Raw genomic sequence first — 16,308 nt, forward strand, 5'->3', positions numbered from 1 at the left:
CAGCTCTGTGGTTAAGAGCACTTGCTGTACTTGCAGAAAACCGAAGTTTGGTTTCCAACATCCAAGTCACAACTGACTGAATTCCAGTCGCTGGGCTTCCAATGCTCTCTTCTGACTTTCTGAAGCACTATACACACGGTGCACATACATATAGATAAAAACACACATATATTTATACACACAAACCACACATACACATCACACACACAAACACATACAAACACACACCACTCACATAAATACACACATACCTCACAAACACACATACGTATATACCTAAACACACACCACACATATAGAGACACATATACACACACACCACACACACACACACACACAACACACACAGAAACACAACACAAACAAACCATACACATACAACACAAACACATACCACGTATATACATATCATGCACACATATACACACATAAACACACACACCACACACACACTTCAAACTATACACACACAACACAAACACACATACCACACACACACCACATGCATATACATATAAAAGATAGATATAAACAATTTAAAAAGACATGATAAAATTAAAATAATAATTTGACTTCTCTGCTCTATTTTATTTTCGTGTACATATGTTTTATATTTATGCATATATAATACATTATCTAGGAAAATATTTCCATAGGCTAACTTTTATTTAGTAGTAACTTGATTGGAGTTTAGACTTTATTTTAAGGTAAAGTGTGGTGACAAACAAAAACACACAGACAGAGGACTAAAAGATTTTAATAGCTTAGCTTATTCCTGTGAAATATTTCTCTTCTTATGAACTTTTACTCTTTGGTAACTTCCACCAAGCCCAGGTATTAAAACACTTACACTGGACTAGTAAGATGGCTCAGTGGCTAGAGATTCTTGAAGCCAGACTTGACAATCTGAGCTCTGTCCCCAAAATCCACATTAGTATGGGAGAAGTGACTCCTGTGTGTGTCATGTGACTCTTGTGTGTGTCATGTGACCTCCACATGTACTCTGTGTCACACGTGTGTCCTAGGGGCTTATTGCTGTGAAAAGACACCATGATGACAGCAATTCATTTTTTTCTTTTCTTTCTTTTTGTAGTAATAAGCAAATTTGTTAAAAACAAAAATACAGCAATCTTAAGTGCAGAGCAACAGCTAAATAAAACTACTACTGTAAATAAGGCTGTTCCCAAGGTGCAAGCTTCCTCAAGGTGAGGCCTGCGACTGTGAGTGTGTGCGCATGTGTGTGCAAGAACCAAGACGAGTCTGAGACATGGAAACCACTATGGGGCAGAAAGCTTTACATTGCGCAATCCCCGACACTGCACTTTTTCCTGTCTTTGTATTCTCTGTCATTTTCTTCCAGTTGATCTCGTCACAACCACAAAGATCTCCTTCCTTTTATTCAGCTTCTCAAGATTCTCAGACTTTCTAGAGATGGAAGAACCATTGAAATCAAATATCTGTTTTGTTTACATTAGTTTATCCTTGTTAACCATAGACTTGGAGTCAGATGACAGACCTTTAGATGGAACTGAAGAAATTCTAAATCTAGCTGTTAGACTTGCCTTCTTAAAAGCTTAAAAGTACACTGAATCCTTTAGTTTTCCTCTGCATTCTTTCAGTCCGTGATAGTCCAGATGTAATTTTTCCTAATTTCTTTTCTGATGGCATGTCAACAATCTTTTCAAGAGGTTCTTCTTTTTTAGTGGGCAGTTCTATGGGCTTTGGTTCTTCTTCCTCGGTTTCTTCTCAGTATCTCCATCAACTTCATTTGCTTCCTCTTCAGCATGTTCTTCAAAATATGCCTGGAGTCAATTGATGAGGTCTTGTTTTATGCCCTTGGTCTCTTTGAACTATGAGCAAGACATTCTTGCTTTGTTTCCTTAAGCCTCAACTTGTGAAGCTCCGCCATCTCTTTGTGCCTTCACAGAAGCTCTCATAAAGGAAAACATTTAATTGGTGTAGGCTCACAGTTTCAGAGGCTTAGTCCATTATCATTGTTGTCATGGTGAGAAGCATGGCAGCATGCAGGCAGACAGTGTTGGAGAAGTTGCTGGGAGTTCTACATCTTGATCTACAGGCAGCTGGAGGCTGTGTGCTGCACTATGGAAGCTTGAGCATACAAGACCTCAGAGCCTGCATCCACAGAGACGCACTTCCTCCAAGGCCCCAAGGCCAAATCTCCTAATAAAAGGGATCCCTATGGGCCACACATTCAAACAGATGAGTCTATGGGAACCATTCCTATTCAAGCAACCGCCATATGTGACCACAAGTACTCACATACAAACACATTAATTAATCGTTTAATTAAACATTCAAAAAAAGATACATCTCTCTTCTTTCAGCTACTCTTAAAATTTTTCTACAATGTTTTCAATAGTATTTCATTTTAATATTCAAAAGTAGTTCCACATATATTTTATAGTTCCTTCGTAAGCAAATATGTGTTATTTTTGCTTGCCTGTTTTCCTGTATCCCAGGTTATCCTCTAACTCCACGCATAGCTGAAAATGACCTTGAATTTCTGTACTTCCAGGGATAGTAAAAGTGAGTCACTCCTGGCTTATGTTCTCCTACATATCAAACCCTAGGAATAGCCCATACTAGGCAAACATTCTACTGTCTCAACTATAGTCAAGGTTTTTAATTAATGCTTTAATTCAGCACAAAAGCCTTTTTATTATTTCATTTTTCCTCTGTTAATGGACTAATTATCTTTTCATTTGCATTGTTTACTATAGAGATTATACTAATTTTCTTGAGCTATCTTGGTACAGTTATATTAGTTTTTACTTTCTATCTTATTATTACAGATTCTTGAATATTTAAATTTGGTAACCTGCTTGTACTGTGCATTATTGTTTTAATTAATTTAGTCCAAGAAATATTAAAAAATTTTCCTTATGTTAATTTATTATGTTGCCCTAGGAAACTAGCACATCACTACAAATTTTTATTCCATGAAATTCTACTATTATCACTGTTTTATTCAGTGAGAATGCATTTGTATTTATACTTCTTCTAACTCTTTTCATTTTGTCTTGTAATTTTATGATTTTTTCTGGAATAATTCTCATTCTTTTTGTCACTTTTAAGTGGTTTCAGTTAATAATGTTTCTATACCGACCTTCCTGAGAAAATTTTATAAACTGTATATTTATTTTACTTTACTATTTGAAAGATATAGTCACTGGGTAAAAAACCCCACGCTGAAAATATTTTCTTTAATTAGCTGACATATGTAATGTAGTCATAAACATCTTAGTAATTACTGAGAAATCATTTTGAATTCATGAACATTTTAAAACATTTGAAAAGCTTTAATTTTTCTAGTCTCAGTAAAATTGTTTGTGTAGTATTGAATATTTGTAAATTTTATTAAATTATTTTGATTTATCAACAATTGTACTCTGCTTTGCTTAAGTATACATCAAGTCCAACTAAAAAACATTAATTCTGGCTATGAGACAAAAAAACCTTTGTTTGTGCTAATTCTATTTAGAAAGGTATAATAAAAGATTATAATTTAAATAAAATAATGAATGATATAAAATGAATCTTGTAGTAATACACAAGTAAATTTAATGAAAGGATAAAATTTTTAGAATACTTTTTAAGAAGAAAGGTTTTTACAAAACCTTAACCTTTAGATATATAAATTGATAGATGTTATAGTTTGTGACTTTGAAAGAAAGCAAGAATCTCAATGTATTAAAGTAATTAACACAGTTAATGCTTCTATAAATCAGATGAGGTTACTTCTGAAGGATTTTCATATAGAAAACTGGCTGAAGAAAATGGAGATACTGATGGTAGCATCTATGGTACAACATGGAAGTATAGCACTACTCGAAATGGGACAAGGCCAAAGATTTAGAAGTCAGTGGAATACACAGGGTAATTATATGTAACTGGAAGCTCACAAAGAGTAGCCAAGTTTATTTATGAGAAAAATGTTAATGAGTTCCCATATAAGGTTAAATAATATAAGAGAGTTTAGAGCACCGAAAAAATGTAGAGAGGATGGTAAAGCTGAGCATCTTGAACATGTGTAATAATGTTTTGCACAGAAGAATTCAGGGATTTAAAAACAGCACTAAACTTCAAGAATCCTGACCCTATATATGGTATGATATGTATGTTAAGAGGAAAAAAATAGATTAAAAATAATTAAAAGTATTGTTTAAAAACTTTATACATGTATGTAATCCATTCTAATTCTCCCACCCTCTACCCATTTGTATATCTCCCACTTCTGTTAACCTGCCTCAGTGTAAAGAATCCTTGCCCATGTCTCTGCCTTTTGTTTTGTTTTGTGATCCCCTGCCGTGGACATGGAGTTATCTAGTGCAGACTAGTAGGCTCTTAAGATACTGACTGACCCACTCTTCTGTAGAATCTTTTATTTCCAATAGCTCAGCAAATACGGGTAAAGTCCCGTGAGTCCCTCCTTATCTAGGTCTGGATGTTGCTAAGTTCAGTATTATATAAGTCTACTGCAAGCATTTGTGAGTTCATGATTGTGGTAGCTGTGTCATTCCCAGAAGATAGCATTCTCCTGTCCTGATCCCTGTTCTGTCTTATAGCTTTCATATTCTCTCTGTCTTTTCTTTCATGATATTACCTGAGTCTTATAAAGGGTGTTATAATTTTTCTGTTTAGAGCTGAATTCTCAATAATCCACTTTTCTTACACATTGTGTAGCAAAGACTCCCTGAATTCACCATTGTCCATTATAGATAAGCTTCCCTAATTAAAGCTTAGAGTAGTTTATGTCTACAGGCTTAAAATAGATTTCTAAAAGAAAGTTTGACACTGTGTCAATTTAAATGAAAATATTTGGCTCCCTTTTAGGGCTTATAACTCAGTCTTGGGTTTTTAACTAGGTTGCAATATCAGTTTTAAAATTTCTACTAAAAAATTGACCTGGAAAACAATCAGAGAGAGGTTGGTTGTTCATGAACAGTGTGCCACTATTACTGCAGTTGTCATACCGTGCATGATAAGTTTATATACAGTTTCAGAATTCTTATCTAAGTTAGACCACCATTGCCTTCTCTCTCCAAGCAGCCTGCACAGTACCTTCTGACACTGTGGAAGAAGACATTTGAGAGGAAGTTTCCAGCAGAGTTCCATCATTCTTTTGCGCAAGCAGGGTTATGGTATCCTCAGTAATATGGAATTTTCATCTAGTTGTGTTGGGCAACTAAGAGAGACGTAAAGAGCTTCTACTCCTTTGGGTGCCTAGAGGACTTCCTTGACCAACAACGTGTGAAAAAGTATTCCATATCTGGCCTTGATAATTTCGTACTACAATTTTGTGCAGATTAAAGAATTAGTACCTTTTAATTATTTAGTCACAATAAACATGGCCTTTCATAGTAAATAGAACAGTCTTCATCAAAATTTGATGAAGACTAACTTGTTTGTTACAAAAATTTGGACTTGGTGACCAATTTCTAGAAGAATAAATTTAAGATGATATGACTTTATAATTTGTTAATAATTAAAAATGAGAAATATTGTTAAGTCATTGAAAATTTAGTTATTATTCTTAGTACTTTAGAAGAGAGATAATTCTACAATCTCATACTCAGAGTGTAAAATAGTTAATAGAGCTCATAATTTTAGAATACTATTAAAATGTGTCAAAGCACCATTAACTTGGGAAATGTTGCAGTTGAAATAGAATTGTAGAAGAACCCATTTTTACACTTTTGCATCTTTATTTGGGTCTTTTTTCTTGCTTTTCTTTTTGAGACTAACATAGCAGAAATTGAAACTAATTTTGAAAGACCTATTCTTATTTTGTCCGACTCTTCTAAATCCACTAGAGAACATCTGAGGAACCTTTGTAAAGCTTTGCTCTGAGAGTGAAATGCATGTCCCATATAAATGATACTCTGTGATGGTAATGCGACTCCAGAGTCTGGTATTTAGAAATAATAAAGTCTCCAGGGAAGAAAAATGCCCTCCCTGATATTTTGAGAACTAGACTATCTCAAGGCCATAATATTGCTTGGCTATTGAGCCAATGATGCAAACTTATTCTAAAATACTCTTTTAAAGAGGAATGTAAGTTTTAACTCAAGTTATACCTTAAATAAGAACATCAGCATATGTCATATAATACAGATGGCAATATTTATAGAACAAATAATTTCAAATTAGATGCAGAATTGTTATTCAGTGATAAAGTTAATTTCTAAAACTTGCTCATGATTAAAGTTTATATAATTTACATACATACATTATAATTACTGATCTTACATACTCATATTTGTGGTATGTATTTAATCATCATGAATACAGCTTCATTACCCCACACTGACATGCAAAAAGGAACAAACTCCATGAGATCATTGCTATATTTTTCAGTTTTGAAACTATACACAAAGTAGTGAATCAAAAAAACCAAAGTTATTTTGTGCATTTAATAAAATTGTTATAGCTCTAAGAGACACTTCCATAAAAATAAAGTGAATTTTGGTATTAAAAAGTAATTGGAGGTAATCCTAACTGATTCTACAGCTATTAAAAGATTAAAAGTTGAGCACTAAAAATCTCTGTCCATAACATGTAGAAGTCAAGTAAATAAATATCTTGAGTGATAAAAATTATTATGTTGCATTCAAGAAGAAACAGCTACTCTGAGTGGCCACACAGCTATCCAATCTCTAAGTTTGTGTTACAAATCTTTATTAAAATACAGGCAAATCCACCTGATTTTGTTGTTAAATATCATTTATTTATTTTGATATTGGGGTGTTCTTCTTGAGCCCAGGCTGATCTTCAGCTTGAAATCTTACAGCATCAGCCTTCCAGATGTTGGGCTATAGATATGTGACATAGTGCTCTATACAGTTTGTTTTTAAAAGAAATCTAAAAATTATGCCTCACAAACAGAAAAGCAATAAGGGCTTCTAAATTAAAATATGAGGTTAACACTTTCCTAATTCCAAAGTCAAACTTTACAAGAACAAGTATGGTGAAGTCTGTAATTTCTTAGCATGAACACAAAAATTCTGAACACATTAGCAAATCAGATGAGCATCTACAGGGAGTAACCACATATAGGCTGAAATAGAAGTTAAATAATTTCTACTAAAACTATCTTTTGGTTCTAGAGGGTCTTCTAAATTTTTCTCCAAAATTAAATAGGGGTATTAAAATATGATACTTCAACAAAGAGAGATCTTTAATTATCAATAACCATTTGAATAGAAGCTTGATTAACGGCATCATTTGATATGGTTAATATTTATTTTGATACAAGGACTTTCTCTGTAAACAAAGTGGCCCTGAAACCACCATCTTCCTGCCTCAGTCTTTCCAGCACTGTGATTCTGTGATGCACAACGCTGCCAAGGTTCAACCTAAAACTTAGATCATCCTTTGGGGAGTGAGTTGGTAAAGGCATCTCCTACAATCTGAGTGTTAGTTCACACAAGAAATGAATGAAACATCAATGAATGAAGAAAGAGGCAATTGCTTTGATGAGAGCAGCTAGGGCTGTGTAGGAGGGGTTGAAGAGACAAAATGGAAGGGGAATGATGCTATTATATTATAATCTCAAAAAATAAATAAATAAAACCACAAAATGATACCTGTCTTATGAATGTTCTATTGTTGTGAAGAAGCACCACGCTCATGGAAACTTATATAAAAGAAAATATTTAATTGGGGGTTGCTTACAGTTTCAGAGGTATTGTCCTTTATCCTCATACTGGGGAGCATGGCAGCACACAGGCAAACTTTCTGGCTTGTTCTTTATTCAGATCCACTGGCAACAGGAAGAGAAAGAGAGAGACACTGGGCCTTGCTTGTGCTTTTGAAGCCTCAAAGTCCCTCCTGAAGTGACACACTTCCTCCATCAAGGCCACAACTACTCTAACAAGCCCCCTCCCCACTCCAGCAAGGCCACAACTACACCAACAAAGCCACACCTATTCCAACAAGGTCACACCTACTGCAACAGGCCATACCTCCTAACCCTTTCAAATAGTGTCATTCCCTGGTGAGTCTATGCTGGGCATTTTTATTCAAACCATAACACCAAACTTTTAGAAAACAAATGAAAACCTTGAATCAAAAGGAAGTGAAATCTACTAAGATCCAGGCTCTCTGACGTGATTGACAGTTGCTAAAAACCCAAGACAGAGGGATATCTAGGATGTATTTGCAGAAATCACAATGCACTGAATGTATGTTTTCTACATATATAGCAATCTAATACACAAGAATAGGAAATAAAGACAATCTTGGATCTCAGGATTTTTATTTCAATGAAAACGGAGAAAAGTTTTTCTAATACGGATTTAATTTCATTTACCTAACAAACGACTTCATTCTACTTCATTCATATATGCTTTAGTAAAACAAGTTTATTTTTTATTTCAGGACATTTCTTTCAAATCTCCCAGAAATTATTGATTCAGTGTCTAAGATTTAGGACAGAGGACAATTAGGAGGCCAACCTTGCAGAGAATTACATGGTTTACGGCTGGTGTGAGAGACATACTTTTTCCTATTGATGTCGCTGCTGGTTGCCAGTACCATCTTTTAGAGAAAGAACTTGGAAATTAACTTTCTTTCTGCACAAATGTAACAAGGTGCTTACTTTTGCAGCCTTCTTAGCTATGATGCTGCCTTATCTGTTTTTTGCTGGATGGATACAGTTCTGAAGGATGGCTATGTATGTGGGTTTTGGACTCTGGTTTTATAGAGATAAATTTTAAAACATTTTCCCCAGAAGGCACTATTTTGCACTTTCTCGGACAGAAATAAAATGACTTAGCAAAACGCTCGTGGTGTATTGTTATAAAATTGCAAAAGCATCTATTCTTTATTGCACTATTGGGTAAAGATTCTTAATACTCGCTATACTGGAGGCCTGGCCCAATAAATTCTAAGTACAGTTTTTAAATCCAGTTTCCAAAGCACAACTCTCACATTTCCATTTACTTCAGCAGCTACCAGCACAGATAATCATATTGTGTGTTCTTAGTGCGGTTTCATTAGTTTGCTTTATATTCATTTTAGTTGCAGCATATAGAATAGTAACAGTTACAGCAATTGTTGCTTTCATTGGATGCTTAGGTAGTGATGTTGAAAAAATTTGTTCTTATATATAAAAATGATAGCATTTATATAAACAAAATTACATCTAAGTGTCAATTTTTTAAGTGTCATTTGGAAAACTAAAGAAAATCACTGGTGTTTTTGCAAAGAGTTTTAAGAAAATGACTTGAAAAAACTCTTGGATTCTTTGTTCCTTGACCCATAGGAAGTTTATATGGTCAGAGTAGTGTATGGAGATGGTGATTTCTGTGTTTTCATATATATATGAAAGAAAAAACAATAAAAGGGACATTTTATTATATTATTTTCTACATTCTAGCCCACTTTAGGTTTACTGTTAAAGTTTAATAACAAGAGAATTGAACTGACTTCCTGTATAAAAAATTGGAGTGTAATTTAGCATTAAATAAACTTCAACTGATTTTGAGCTTAGAATCCTTACAACAAATAGAAAATGTCAGAAATCACACCCTCAAGCTTCAGCCAAAGAAGCAATGACTACTTAGAGCATGCCCAAATAAGGCAGTTGCCTAATTATGGCGTATCAAGTTTCCTTCGTTTTTGTCCTATAAAACCCTCTGTTCATACTGCCTGGATGGGCTTTCTGGTTTTGGACTTTCACTAATTCCTGAGTCATCCTTTTGGCTCAAGTTCTACTAAATCCAATTAGTTCAGAGTTTTTCATTTTTAACATCAGAGTGTACATAGAGTTAGTTACTGAAAATCTGCAGCTGTCTAAAAATGAGATGAATTCCACAAAGAGCAGTGAGACCATTTTCCAAGATTGCTGCATCAAAAAAGACATTTAAATGGTTAATTTCTAAGAGATGGTGAAGCTTTTCAGAAAGCAGACAAGATCATAGTACTTTAAAATTACTACAGCATGGACTGTGAGTGTGTGCGTGCATATGTGTGTATGTGTGTGTGTGTGTGTGTGTGTGTGTGTGTGTGTGTGTGAAGTAATGGCATGTGAATGGTCATCAAACAAATTAGTTCTTTCCTCCTACCATGTAGTTCTAATTATTGTAATTCAAGACATTAGGCTTAGCACCAAGAGCCTTTCCCTAATGAGTTTTCTTCATTCAAGATCATAACTTCTGTCATAGAAGCATACACATGACCTGACCTGGTATTTCATCTTATACATAAAGCTCTCCACATGTACCAAGACCTTTTTCCATTTCTACTGTAGGCACGAATCACTAAAATTGTTATACCTTCTAGTGCCAGCAGGAAGGGAGCTCCAGAGTTGTCTGAAACACATATCCTTGTTTGATGTCCTTGATGAGCAAATGATGCCTTCCAGCATATATAATTTAATTTGGAAATTTCGAAATACAGCTGTTCATTTCACTTAATTTTTTGTGACAACTTAGAGCAGTTTATATTCTGAATCTACAAAATCAATATGTAGTTAGAGAAATGAAAGCAGACGATGATGGACAGAGAGTTTAACTGTGATAAAAGTCACTTGAGTCGTACTATGAGGCTAACTAATAACAACACCACACTCCTCAGTTATGTGAAGAACATTGGTCTTAATTTTCTTTAAAAGAATGAAAGAGGCTGACCCAAGTTTGAGACCTACATGGGACCAGGCCCAAGTAGGCAACCTCTGCTTTACGCTGGAGTCAGCAACCTCCACAAAAGCAAGCCCAAGACTGTGACCTCCTCCAGAACAGGCCCAAGCCAGCAACTTATTTGGGAGCAGGCTGGAGCCAGCGACTTCCACTCGAGTAAAACCAAGCAAGCAACCTCTATGGGAACGGACCCAAGCCAGTAACCTCTGTGGAACCAGGCCCAGGCCAGCAACCTCCATGGGAGCAGGCTTGAGCCAGGGACCTCTGTGAGTACAAGGTAAAGCCAGTGGCCTCCACTGGAGCAGGCCTGAGTCAGCGACCTCCAATGGAGCATATCTGATCCAGCGACCTCTGTTGGACCAGACCCAGGACAGGGACCTCCGTGGGAGCAGGCATGAGATAGGGACTTCACTGGGAGCAGGTCCATGCCAGTGACCTCTGCCAGACCAGGCCTGAACCAGAGACCTCTGCAGGATCAAGTATGAAGGAGCAACCTCCTAGGGTACAAGCCTGAGTCAGATACCTCTGTTGGACTGGGCTTGAGCCAGCAACCTCTGTTGGAGCAGGCCTCAATGAGTGACCTCTGTGGGAGCAGTCCTATACCAAGCCTGAGTCAGATACCTCTGTTGGACCAGGCCCAAGCCCAGATCAACAACCTTCAAGGGAACAGGCCCAAGCCAGGGATATATTTGGGAGCAGACCCAAGCCTGCAACCTCTGCCAAAGAAGGCCTGAACTAGCTACTTCCTCTGAGCAGGCCCTAGTCAACCACCTCCACAGGACTATGCCTGAGCCAATGACTTCTAAGGGAGCAGGCCTGAGACAGGAACCTCTGTGGAAGCAGGCCTGAATTACCTCTTGGATTGTAGAGTGACTTCCAGTGTGACTGGAACTGTGACCCTGATTACACCACGAGGAGCAACCATCTGAGCCTTGGACCCACTGGAACCTGGAAGAGTGATCACCAGAGACACAGCACCAACTACATCAATCAGAGGAAAAGATGGGTAGACAAGGCAAGAACACATAACACCACAAAGAAGAACATGACACCACCAAAAACTAGTGACTCTAAAACAGCAAGACTTGAACACTCCCAATACAAATGAAACAGAAGAAAATGACATAAAAAATAACTTTAGGAGAATGTTTGAGGCCCTTAAAAACAAATGAAAAATTCCCTCAAAGAAATGGAAAAAGACAAACAAAAAATTGGAAGAAATCAATAAATCCCTGAAAGAAAACCAAGAAAAAGCAGTAAAACGGGTGAAAGAAACAATTCAACACTTGAAAACCAAAATGGAGATGGTAAAGAAAAGACAAACTGAAAGAATCCTGGAAACGGAAAATATGGAAAAATGATGAGGAACCACAAATGCAAGCATAATTAGCAGAATACAAGAGATGTGATGCAGGAGAATTGTCTGTATTCTGTCAATCATATTTTAATAAAACGCTGATTGACCAGGCAGGCAGTATAGGCGGGAAAACCAGACAGGAAGTAGGGGTGGAGCAAAGAGACTGGGAGTATTCTGGAAGCAAAAGCTTCCTCAGTCACTCCTGCACAGACCATGGAAGAGGTAACATGTAAGTTGCCCAGCTGGAAAAGGTACTGAGCCATTATGGCTAATATAGATAATGGTAATGGATTAATATAAGTTACAAGGACTAATAAGAAGCCTGACCTAATGGGCCAATCAGTTTATAACCTTATGGAGTCCTGTGTGTGATTTTTCCTTGGGAGTTGCTGGTTGTGGGGTACCGGGCCGGACAGAAACCCCAACAAGCCGGCCCTCATACTACAGAGATGGAATAGAAAATCTTAAGCATTGAAGATACGACAGAGGAAATAGACTCATCAGTCAAAGAAAACTTTAAATCTAACAAAATTTAATATAAAATATCCAGGAAATATGCAACACCAAAAAAAGACCAAACCTTAAAATAATAGGAATAGAAGAAGGAAAAAAAGTCCAACTCAATAACACAGAAAATATATTCAACAAAATTATGGAAGAAAACTTTCCCTACCTAAAGAAAGATGTGCACGTGAAGATACAAGAAGCTTACAGAATACCAAATAGACTGGACAAGAAAAAAAGTCTCCTGACCACATAATAATCAAGACACTAAACATACAGAATAAAAAAAGAATATTAAGAGCTGCAAACTTCTCAATGGAAACAATGAAAGTCAGAAGGTCCTGGTCAAGGGTTATGCAGACATTAAGAGACCACGGATGCCAGCTCAACCTGCTATACCCAGTAAAACTTTCATTCATCATAGACTGATAAAATTAAAAACATGCTTTGACAAAAATACCACTTGTCAGAGTAGGGGCATGAGGATTAGATATATAAGTAGAAAGTACAAAGATGTAAAATAAAAAAAAACAGAATAACAAAAATAGAACTGGGAAGGAGTTCCAGTGTATACTGAAAATCACCCATGTTTAATTTTCCATATGCTTTTATACCCAATACAAAAGAGGAAGAAGGTAACAAAAGACTTCTTTAACATTGATATAAAGCACCACTCAAACAGTTAATTGCTTTAACATACTGAGACATCTAATCATTAGCATCCCATTGTTTAGGCAATGAAGCCATTTATACGAAGTATCCTGAAGACAGCCATTCCATAGGTAGCCTCATATTACAAAAGAAGAAGCAGAAGTACACTTGTACATCCTGACTATCTTACAGAATGGAATGAATCTGCTTGTATGAGCCATCTTAATGTGAAAAGAACCAAGTAAACACATTCTGATTCAGGATATGTAGGTACACTTGTACTTGTTGTCAACAATTTTAAGCTACCTCCAAAATTTCTGACCATCAGAGAAGGTGGAAATAGGCTTACATTTTTAGGTCTCTACAGGACAAAACAGAGTTATCCTTGACAGAACCAGATTTAACCAATACCTAGCCACAAACCCAGTCCTACAGAAAGTACTAGAAGGAAAATTCTGAACCATGGAAGTTAGCTACATTCACAAAAATACAGACAATAGATGATCTCACAGGAGCAAACCTCAAAAAAAGAGAAACACACACACAATATCATCATCAAAGAAAACTAAAATAGCAAGAATTAGCAATCACTTGTCATTAACATCCCTTTATATAAATATTCTCAACTCACCTATAAAAAGACACAGGTTAACAGATTGAATACAAAATCAGAATCCATCCTTCTTCCGAATATAAGAAATACACCTCAAACTCAAAGACAGATATCACCTTAGAGTAAAGGGCTGGGGAAAAAAATCCAATCAAATGGACCTAAGAAACAGGTTGTGCAGCTATTCTGATATCTAACAAAATAAACTTCAAAGAAGAACACTTTATATTTGACACAGGAAAAATTGATTAAGAGGAAATCTCAATATTGAACATCTATGGCCCCAATAAAGGACACCATCATATGTAAAAGATATACCACTAAAGCTTAAATCATATATTAATGCCATATTAGCTCCACTAAGAGTGGGAGAATTCTTCATACCACTCTCACCACTTGACAGGTCTGCCAGATAAAAACTTAACAGAGAAATAAGGGAACTAACAGATCTTATGACCCAAAATGGACTTAACAGACATGTGTATAACATTCCATCCAAACATAAAAGAATATACATTTTTTCTCAGCACCGCATGGAACCTTCTCAAAAAATAGACCATATAGTAGGTAACAAAATAAACCTCAACAGATACAAAAAAAATGAAATAACCCCATATATCTTACAGATCACCATTGTATGCAGAAGCTGTTTGTTTGTTCCTGGCAGCCCAGACCTAGAATAATCACACAGAAATCATGTTAATTAAAATACTGCTTTGCCTATTAGCTTAGGCTTCTTATTAAATAACTATAACATCTTAAATTAACCAGTTTTATTAATTTATGTATCAGCATGAGGCTGTGGCTCATGAGGCTATACTTTACTGGTTAGAATCCAAAGTTTGTCTCCTTTTGCAGCTATATCGTGCCTCTTTGACTCTGTCTTCTTTCTCTCTATATCTCTGTTCAGTTTCCCACCTAGATTTAGTCTAATATTCCTTTGGTCGAAACAGCATCTTTAATAACCAATGGTAATAAAATATATTCATAGCATACAGAGGAGAATGCCACATCAACCATGGATTAAAAAAGGAATTCAATAGAGATACTAATTTCAGAAAATCACAAACACATGGGAATCAAACAATGCTCACCTGAATCAACAATGGGTCAAGCAAGAAAAAAAAGGAAGGAATTATTAAAACTTCCTAAAATTCAACAAACATGACCACACAACATAACCAAATTTATGGGACACAATGAAAGCCGTGTTAAAGGAAAACTCATAGCACTAAATGCCTGCATAAAGAAGCTGGAAAAATCCCACACTAGTGAATTAACAGAGCATCTGGAAACTCTAGAACAAAAAAGTCATGTTCACCCAGGAGGCCTAGATGGCTGGAATAATTGAATTGAGAGCTGAAATTAATAAGATATGAACAATGAAAATAATACAAGGAATCAATGAGACAAAGAATTGGTTCTTCAAGAAAATCAACAAAATAGACAAACCTTTTCCCAAACTAACCAAAAGGCAGAAAGAGAATATCCAAATTAACAAAATCAGAAAGGATAAGCGGACATAACAACAGAAATGGAGGAAATCCAGAGAATCATCAGGTCATATTTCAAAAACCTCTATTCCACAAAATTGTAAACTTAAAAGAAATGAACAGCTTTCTGAATAAATATCAGTAACCAAAATTAAATCAAGACCAGATAAGCAAATTAAATAGGCCAATAACTGACAAATAGAAACAGTAATCAAAAGTTTCCCAACCAAAAAAAGCCCAGGACAAGATGGTTTCAGTGCTGAATTCTACAAGATTTTCAAAGAAGAACTAACACTAATATTCCTCAAATTGTTTCTGACAACAGAAACAGAAGAAACATTGGCAAATTCTTTTTATGAGGCTATAATTACTCTGATAAACAAACCACACAAAGACATTACTAAGAAAGAGAATTACAGACCAATCTTGCTCATGAACATTGATGCCAAAATACTCAATAATGACTCAATGACAAAGTGAATTAAATAACACATCCAAAAAAAACCATTCATGATGACCAAGTAGGCTTCATCCCAAAGATTCATGGATGGCTCAAAATATGAAAACCTGTCAATGTCATCCACCTTTCAAGCAAACTGAAAAAAAAAAACCAACCAAACAAAAAAAAACCCCACATGATCATCTCATAGATGCTGAAAAAGCCTTTGACAAAATACAACACCCTTTCATAATAAAGATCTTGGAGAGAGTAGGGATACAAGGAACAAACATAAATATAATAAAGGCAACATACAGCAAGCTAACAGCCAACATCAAATTAAATGGAGAGAAACTCAAAGCAATCCACTGAATTTGGGAACAAGACAAGATTGTCCATTCTCTTCATATCTATTCAATATAGTACTTAAGGTTCGAACTATGTTAATAGGACAACAAATAGGAGACCAAGGGGATAGAAATCAGAAAAGAAGATGTCAAACTCTCACTATTTGCTGATGAATATGATAGTTTAATAAGTGACTCTCAAAATTCTACTAAGGAACTTCCACAATTGTTGGAGGAGGGTCCACT

General features: G+C 35.8%; 1 pseudogene; it reads right to left on the minus strand.

Moving 5' to 3' along the window:
• Positions 1 to 1,346: 1,346 nt before the first annotated feature.
• On the minus strand, positions 1,347 to 1,909 carry LOC125413947 (SAP domain-containing ribonucleoprotein pseudogene; annotated as a pseudogene).
• Positions 1,910 to 16,308: the final 14,399 nt, after the last annotated feature.

Source organism: Myodes glareolus, chromosome 23, assembly GCF_982192425.1.
Source record: "Myodes glareolus chromosome 23, mMyoGla1.1, whole genome shotgun sequence".
NCBI lineage: Eukaryota > Metazoa > Chordata > Mammalia > Rodentia > Cricetidae > Myodes > Myodes glareolus.